At 41.6% G+C, this 8652-nt stretch overlaps 1 protein-coding gene across 1 annotated transcript in view; it reads right to left on the reverse strand.

The window, feature by feature from the left end:
• IGSF11 (immunoglobulin superfamily member 11) overlaps positions 1-8045 on the reverse strand; it is a 137632-nt gene extending 129587 nt beyond the window's left edge. The window contains exon 1 of the mRNA XM_027105287.1: positions 7679-8045. The gene's annotated coding sequence lies outside the window, so the exon portion shown is untranslated. The remainder of the gene's footprint in view (positions 1-7678) is intronic.
• Positions 8046-8652: the final 607 nt, after the last annotated feature.

An 8652-nucleotide genomic window follows, 5' to 3' on the forward strand; every position in this document is an offset into this window, starting at 1 on the left:
ATGTGTTTTTCTTACTGCCTTAAGTCTTGGCCAACAAGTGCAAGTACAGCAATCTGTACTTATACGTGGGCAATACGCATAAGTGAAATGTACTACAAACTTTCTCAACCAATGAAAGCATAAAATGTTAGCCTGATTTGAATATGTTCTGCAACAAGCGATGTTCACTACACTTCAGCCTCTCTTTTTGCCATGTATTTTGTGTTCTGGCAAATGAACTTGACCAACAGGGGCTGTTAAAAGTTGTATAACTGATAGTGATGAGCATGGTCCAAAGAAACAAAGATTAGTATAATGATACTTACAATTGATGATACTTAAATGATGATGCGAAAGACCCCGAATAGCCAAAGCAATCTTGAGAAAGAAAAATGGAACTGCAGGAATCAGGCTCCTGGACTTGACTTCAGACTATACTACAAAGCTACAGTAATCAAGACAGTATGGTACTGGCACAAAAACAGAAACATAGATCAATGGAACAGGATAGAAAGCCCAGAGGAAAACCCACGCACATACGGCCATCTTATTTTTGATAAAGGAGGCAAGAATATACAATGGAGAAAAGAAAGCCTCTTCAATAAGTGGTGCTGGGAAAACTGGACAGCTACATGTAAAAGAATGAAATTAGAACACTCCCTAACACCATACACAAAAATAAACTCAAAACGGATTAAAGACCTTAATGTAAGGCCAAACATGATCTTAGGGGAAAACATAGGCAGAACACTCTATGACATAAATCACAGCAAGATCCTTTTTGACCCGTCTCCTAGAGAAATGGAAATAAAAACAAAAATAAACAAATAGGACCTAATGAAACTTCAAAGCTTTTGCACAGCAAAGGAAAATATAAACAAGACAAAAAGACAACTCTCAGAATGGGAGAAAATATTTGCAAATGAAGCAACTGACAAAGGATTAATCTCCAAAATTTACAAGCAGCTCATGCACCTCAATATCAAGAAAACAAACAACCCAATCCAAAAATGGGTAGAAGACCTAAATAGACATTTCTCCAAAGAAGATATATGATTGCCAACAAACACATGAAAGGATGCTCAACATCACTAATCATTAGAGAAATGCAAATCAAAACTACAATGAGGTTATCACCTCACACCAGTCAGAATGGCCATCATCCAAAAATCTACAAACAATAAATGCTGAAGAGGGTGTGGAGAAAAGGGAACCCTCTTGTACTGTTGGTGGGAATGTAAATTGATACAGCCACTATGGAGAACAGTATGGAGGTTCCTTAAAAAACTAAAAATAGAACTACCATACGACCCAGCAATCCCACTACTGGGCATATACCCTGAGAAAACCATCATTCAAAAAGAGTCATGTACCACAATGTTCATTGCAGCACTATTTACAATAGCCAGGACATGGAAGCAACCTAAGTGTCCAGCGACAGATGAATGGATAAAGAACATGTGGCACATATATACAATGGAATATTACTCAGCCATAAAAAGAAACGAAGTTGAGTTATTTTTAGTGAGGTGAGTGGACCTAGAGTCTGTCATACAGAGTGAAGTAAGTCAGAAAGAGAAAAACAAATACTGTATGCTAACACACATATATGGAATCTAAAAAAAAAAATGGTTCTGAAGAACCTAGGGGCAGGACAGGAGTAAAGACACAAGATGTAGAGAATGGACTTGAGGACACGGTGAGAGGGAAAGGTAAGCTGGGACGAAGTAAGAGAGTGGCATGGACATATATACACTACCAAATGTAAAACAGATAGCTAGTGGGAAGCAGCCGCATAGCACAGGGAGATCAGCTCGGTGCTTTGTGACCACCTAGAGGGGTGGGATAGGGAGGATGGGAGGGAGATGCAAGAGGGAGAAGACATGGGAATATATGTATATGTATAGCTGATTCACGTTGTTATAAAGCAGAAACTAATACACCATTGTAAAGCAATTATACCCCAATAAAGATGTTAAAAAAAGTAGAAATAAATGATGATGATACTTAAGGCATCTGCAAACACACTGTTGAGGATGCAGTTATGATTAGTAGAAGACTTTGGACATTTTGAGAGCTATAAAACATCACTGCAGACTGAGAGCATGGTCCATAAAGGAATGAATCACAGCTGGAAGAAACTATGGCTGGAAATACATAGCCTTCAAAGGACGGAAAGGGAATGGGCGGGGAAGACAACTAGCAATCTCCACCAGGAGGAGGTTATAACGCCTCCCACATGAGGCTGACTGAGTTAATGCTCCTTTTTCTAAAAAAAGCTTCTCTAGTACTTTATACACATGATGTGGGGAAGGGGAGAGAGGGCTTAGACCACATGAGGAGTAATTTTAATTAATTATCTCCATTCTTGGGAGACTAGTTCTAACACACAGGCCCTCAGGACAAAGAATACCAGTGACGTAAATGGGAAACTTCGAGGTTCTAAATGGATTCCTAAAAGTCTAACATCATTCTTCACTACGTGGAGCAAAACCTTCAGAAATTCCTTAAGAAAAAACTGTCTCAAATTGGACAACTTCAAAGTTTTAGGATTAAAGATAAGCTAAGAATCAATTTTAAAAGATATGTGAATACAGCATTTCTAAATAAACTTCTAAAATCATAGAATTTGAAAAGACTATGAAAATAGAACTCTAGCACCTCTATTCCACAAAACATACAGCAAGGTTTAAAGATTAGTTGAAGCTGATAGCCAAACCAAATCCTTAAGGAAAATTTTAATGAAATTCTCTTTTCCTTTAAAAGAAAAAGAAAGCATTCTTTTCAGGTACTCCAAGCACACGGGAGTACCACCTGCTTTTGTAACCACTCACTCATTCAGTCACAATTATCTACTGAGCATTTATTCTGTGCCAGGCATGGTACTGTCTTTTAGGGAAAATGTACACACATACATATATACACACCCATAATTATATCATAAAATTAACCTCATGGAACAAGGGAAAACTGTTAGCATAGAACTATGTCCACACTCTCATACACCCCCACCAATTCTAGCTTCTAAGGGGATTTCTGGTTCTGTCTGGTTGGCTGCAGGGTTTGTTTTTTTTAATGTCAATCCTGGAATAGGTAGAGCTGAATAACTGAAAGGAGCTATGACTGGCTAGATTTATTTACCTAGGAAGAATCTGATGCTACTAAAAGAACATAACATTCTCCAAAACGGAAGGGGAGGATGAGGAGAGAAAAGAATCAACATTAATGAGAAAACAGGAGTGAGAGAACAGATTTTACATGAGCTACTGCTGCGAACAGGGACACTTTGGGCAAAGGTGGATAAAGCTCAAACTCTACATTTGAACATTTCTTAAGTTTCCACTGGTGTGATCTTCAACAGACTTTGATGGAATTTTAAATTTCTTTTCATTTTTAAAAAAAATTTGGATTAATGAGTCTTTTAAGAATGGCCCAGAAGTAGGCCCATTACATTAGAGTGACATTCACAATGTCAAATTGTGTTATTACATAGTTGTGACCCTCCATGAAAAAACAATATTGAATTTCCAATCCCACAAACCTATTATACTTTAACCATCTATCCCAACCCTAAATCCTGATCCACTATCGTTATTAGCCATTAATGCTAACCTAATTCTCTGAAGATTCTTCCAAAAAATGTTCTGTGGTACAAGAATTTCCTGAACTCAGCGCTTCTGGGATCTCTTTACCCACAATGCTTTTCTAAATAAAAGTATGCATCTAACCTTGTCAGTTTGTTACCTCTCCCAAGATGAAAATGATAACTGAAGAGAAACCAGTAAGTAGACAACTTCTAAGAATTTTTTATTGAATAGACTACTTGTTCACATTGGCAAATTGCGTTGGTTTAATACTGTTCTATAAAAATAAAAAATTAATGATATTTATGAAAATGTGACCTTCCTATAACACGAGTGAGGCAGAGCCACACCATATAGCACCTATGTAGTACCCAATAACGGTAATGATGAACTGGTATCAGATCAATGACTGAGCCTATCATTTGTAAAATTAGGAAACACTGACTGACTTCACATTTCTGAAATTTTAAAACCATCACAGAGGCAAACTACCACTACAGTCTCTTTCTTACGTGGTAGGAAACCAGGTACAGAGGAAATCAATTACCCAAAGTTTAACAGGAAGAAATCCTTCCAGTTTAGTAAGATCAGCTTAATAAGTAAACTAATTAACTTTCCATTTTTAAGACCAAAATCAGCTCAAATCAGATGGCGTTTTGAATATCACCCAAGAACAGACAGCGTCTCTTAAACTAGCTTCTCTCAAAGTACGATCAAGGGAGGATTTCAGAGCCTCCAGATGGTCTAAGGCTGCCCTCAAAACACAGGGTTTAGATGTGTAAGTGCCAGGGAGTCCTCATCAAACAAAGGAGGAAGAAATTGAGGGGACAGGGTTCACTTGAGGTCATCAGACTACTAGAAAGTCAGCAATCCTACCTCAAACTGCCTAACATGTAAACTGGTACCACTGGTGTAGATAACAATAGATTCAGAATCCCTATTCTAAATAGTCCAGCTCTAGATGAGAAATTAGGGGAACGCCACAATTTTCCCAACTTTCAATCCCACACCAGTGTTCTGTATAACTCAGAGCAACTAAAGAATCTTGTGTACCAGCACGTCACCTTGTTTGACACTAAATCACATGGCTTAAGTATAAAGATTCAAATGAGAATTTTCAATATAAATGCTTCCACTATCGAAGTATGAAAACACATGTGAAAATGTGCCACATACTGTTACTGTGGGGAGAAGTCTTTACCCACTGCATCATTACCTTGGGTCTGACAACAGTTCTAAGCATAACATTTTTAAAGCGCTTGGTGATTTAATATTTAAATTGCTTCCTGAGTAGTCCATGTTGAATACTGAACTTAATTTCTCTAAAATTTTCATCCAGTGGCTGTCACCTTTCATGTAGGTCAAACTACAAATTTTTATAAGAAGTGACTCCTTCCAAAGCAGTTCCATAATTCAAGTTAGATGTAAGAAATGGGAGTTTACAATAAATTTTTCATAATGCTAACAATCGGAGCTCATAATTCTTTTCATTTTATGTCATCTTTTATATATTTTTCTCAGATTCTGGAAGGTTACCTGCTATTTCAAGGAATCAGAAGTAATACAAGAAATGCTTTAGATATATCTAACCCACTGGTAGAACTATACAGAAGTCAACTTTTCAATTCAAATTCCCCTTGAAGTTACTCCACAGAGATTTAAACAGAAATAAAAACAGAAATTTCTTGACAACCATTTTCTCAAAACTGTAAGAGCCTATTTCTACCTTTGGTGCATTCTCCCATTGTACTGGCCACTACTATAATGGTTATTTACCTAGCATCCATTTCCCTTTTCTCCCTTCATAATGGACCCAGCTTTGTTCCACCCGATATCCACTCTTCCCCTCATTCCACATTGCAAGTCCTAGGAATGGGCCTTAGTTCATTCACTCCAACTTTACCATTGACTGGTTCAAGAACTTAACACAGTCAGGACATGGTACCCTCCTGGAAACTGTTATGCTGGGCACTCAACAGCTGTTCATCCTCATCCCCTCCCCATCTTATGGAAACAGTGTCAGTGGCCTACCCATGGCCCACTGAATAAAGCCCAAAGTCAGTATTCAACGTTCTCTACCATCCTTTTACTACCTTTTTAGCCCTTTCTGCCTCGCATATACATCTCCTGCTCCAGCAGCTACAAGCCTGGCCTTTCCAGAATATGCCCCTGCACTTTCCACTTCATATCCTACAGCCAGGCTGTTCCTTTGGCTAGGAAAGCCAAACACTCTCATCTCAGCCAATTCAAATTCTACTCATTCAAAGTCCAGATCAAAAGGAAACTTTTCCACGAACTCTCCCTTGATACCACCAACAAAAAATGGCACTCATCATATACTCCTTGTATCATAAATCACTTGTGCATGCTTACAGTTTGTTTTAAAACTGCGAACTCCTTACAGGCTGTGGACAAACTCTCGTGCATCTTTGTCTTCCACCACCATCCTGCCCCACCAGACACCCAAGTGCCCAGAGTGGGAGCTCAGTAAACACTTGCTGAACAAATGAACACATTTTTTGAGGGTGAAAAGTGCCTCTACAGAATAGATTACCACGAAGGCTGAAATGTCCTTGGAAGTCTTTAAAAACATCCTAGTATGGTTTAGGAATAGTTCTGCTGAAGGAAAAGAAACACATCAGATGACCTTGTAAGGCTGATTCTGCAAATTTCATCAACTCTTTAAAAGTATTGCCTAACAATTCAAAAACAAACCATACACAAATGCTATTTACAAGAAGAGGGTGGCATTTATTGTAATATACAAAGGTTAACAACCCAATTTTTTACCAAAAATTTCAGTTGTTCTTATAGTAATATTTATAATAATTTCAGTTATGTCCAAGGGATTATTTAAAAGCCCATTTACTCTATCTTATTTCATACCTAAAGGAAGGACGGAGAAAAATGTTGGCCCTCTCAAAGCAGTAACCAGACAAAATTAATTTAGAAGCACAAGTTTACATAATGCACATACTGATGTCACTTTATTATCTACACATCATCACTAAATATATACCTAATGAAGTCCAGAGAAGTTATCTGTAATTTTGATTATTTCCTTCTATTACTCCTATGGATCCCTTAAATTGAATTTGTACAATTTAAGTCGGCTAAAATTAGGTTACTTCAAGATCTATGGGTACACTATCAGTGAAACTAAAATTATGGGAAACATACTGATCTCCAGAAAGAAACTGTATTAACCACAATACTCCATAAATCAGTTAACCTGTTTTTTAAATAAAAGCCTTCAGAATGAATCTCAGTAAATCTCAACAATCAATTAAATGGAACAGAAAACTTGATTCCATAGGACAGGACACACAAAAAGAAAGGGCAGTGTATAAAATGAAAATCAGGATCTAAATATGACGACTATTCATAGAAAATAAAATATAAGAAAGATTAAGTAGAAATTAGAAAATTAAACTTAAATAGATTTTTTTAAAGACAGTTAATAAGAAAATTAAACATGTTTATTTCTTTTGTTCTTATGTTGCTATGTTCTATGTATTTTTGTAAGTCGATTTAAATCCCTTGGGTAAGAAACTAGACTATTAAAAAAATAATAAATTCTTGTTTTCTAATCTAGTGTAGCACACCGTTGTTATTTTTTAAAATAAAGACCACATTTTCCGTCATAACCTACATATGCTCGTTAAAGATTTGGGGAAAGCTACAATTTAAAGTTTTCCAAATTATTTTAAAAGCATCTCCAGTTTTCCTGCAGCCGCCTGACATTGGAAACGATTCTAAATCCCGTTTCTCCCTGGACCCAGTAAGTAAGGGAGTTCGTTGTCTAAAAGGGGCAAAGAGCGGGGTCGGAGTCAGAGCCGTGTTCAGGACCGGCGGTAACCGGGTGGCGGGTGTAGTTACCTCTGGATCGGAACACCTGAGCAGTGCGGGGACCGCGGACCGAGGCAGGGGGCGCCGCCTGGGCAGCAGCCGCCGCGTGGGCGCGGGAGCCTCGGCCGACAGCAACGAATATGGCCCCCGAGAAAGTTGGGCTCCAAGACCGGCCCTGGCGAGAAAGCTGTCTGCGTCGCGGAAAGCCTCCCCCGGCCCACCGGCCCCGCCAGGCCCCACCGGGAGGGGAGGGGAGGGCTACTCACCGTGCAGAGAGAGGAGCAGCAAAGGCGCCAGAGGGGAGCCCCGACAAGTCATTCCGGGGCCGCGGGGAGCGCGCCCGCCGCCCGCCCGGCTCCTCGTCGCGGCAGCGGAGGAGCGGGCCGGGCTCTCTGAGCTCTCGGGGCAGTCCGGACCTCCCAGACCCGCCGCCCGGCCGCAGTCCGCCCGGCGGGGCTGGGACGGTGGGAGCCGCAAACGAGGCAAGTGCGGCACCCGCGCCCTCCGGCTCCGCGGAGGCTGAGCTGCGACCAGGTGCGTCCCGGGCTCGCCGGCCTTGCCCCGCGGCTCCACGGCCACCTCGCGCTGCCCCAGGACCCGCCGGCCCCTCGCGCCGCCCGGGGATCCACTCCCCGCAACTCTCGCCCGGCTACTTGGGCGGCAGCCCGGCTGCGGCTCGGCTCCGCGCCGCCCACTCGCCCCGCTTGGTCTCCCCGGCAACCGCGGCTCCAGCGCGACGCCTAGCGGCCCACCAGCTGAGCGAGCGCGGCGCGCAGCTGGCGCGGCCCTGGCCACCTGTGCGCGGGGCCGCCCGCTCCCAGCACACCTCCACGAGCGCTGGGAACCGAAGGCGGGCATCCTCCTCGTCCGCAGCCAGGGCCCTCCCCTGCCCTGAACCACTCCCCAGACCGGCGGTGACAGTCCTGAGCGCCAGAGATCTCCACAAGGCAGTTCACCACAGCTTGCGTCCGAACAGGCAAGATTCTTTTCTATCGCAGTTTTCAGATGATTTCTATTTGGCCGTTTCACTTTCTCTCAATCCTTTCTTCTGGACCCTAAGTAACCCAGAAGAACCTGACTCTAGCAAAATTGAGAATCGATGAGGTTTGTCCTATACCTTTTATTTTTCCGACTACCGTTTCTTCCTTGAAAAGAGCGTAGGGGCTGTAGCATGCCCCTAACTCCCAATTCCTATCAAAGACCACCCTCTCTTGCCCCTTTAGTAAAACTTACAACAACT

Source organism: Aethalodelphis obliquidens, unplaced genomic scaffold (assembly GCF_003676395.1).
Source record: "Aethalodelphis obliquidens isolate GAN/ISIS:26980383/991018 unplaced genomic scaffold, ASM367639v1 scaffold1, whole genome shotgun sequence".
Lineage (NCBI taxonomy): Eukaryota > Metazoa > Chordata > Mammalia > Artiodactyla > Delphinidae > Aethalodelphis > Aethalodelphis obliquidens.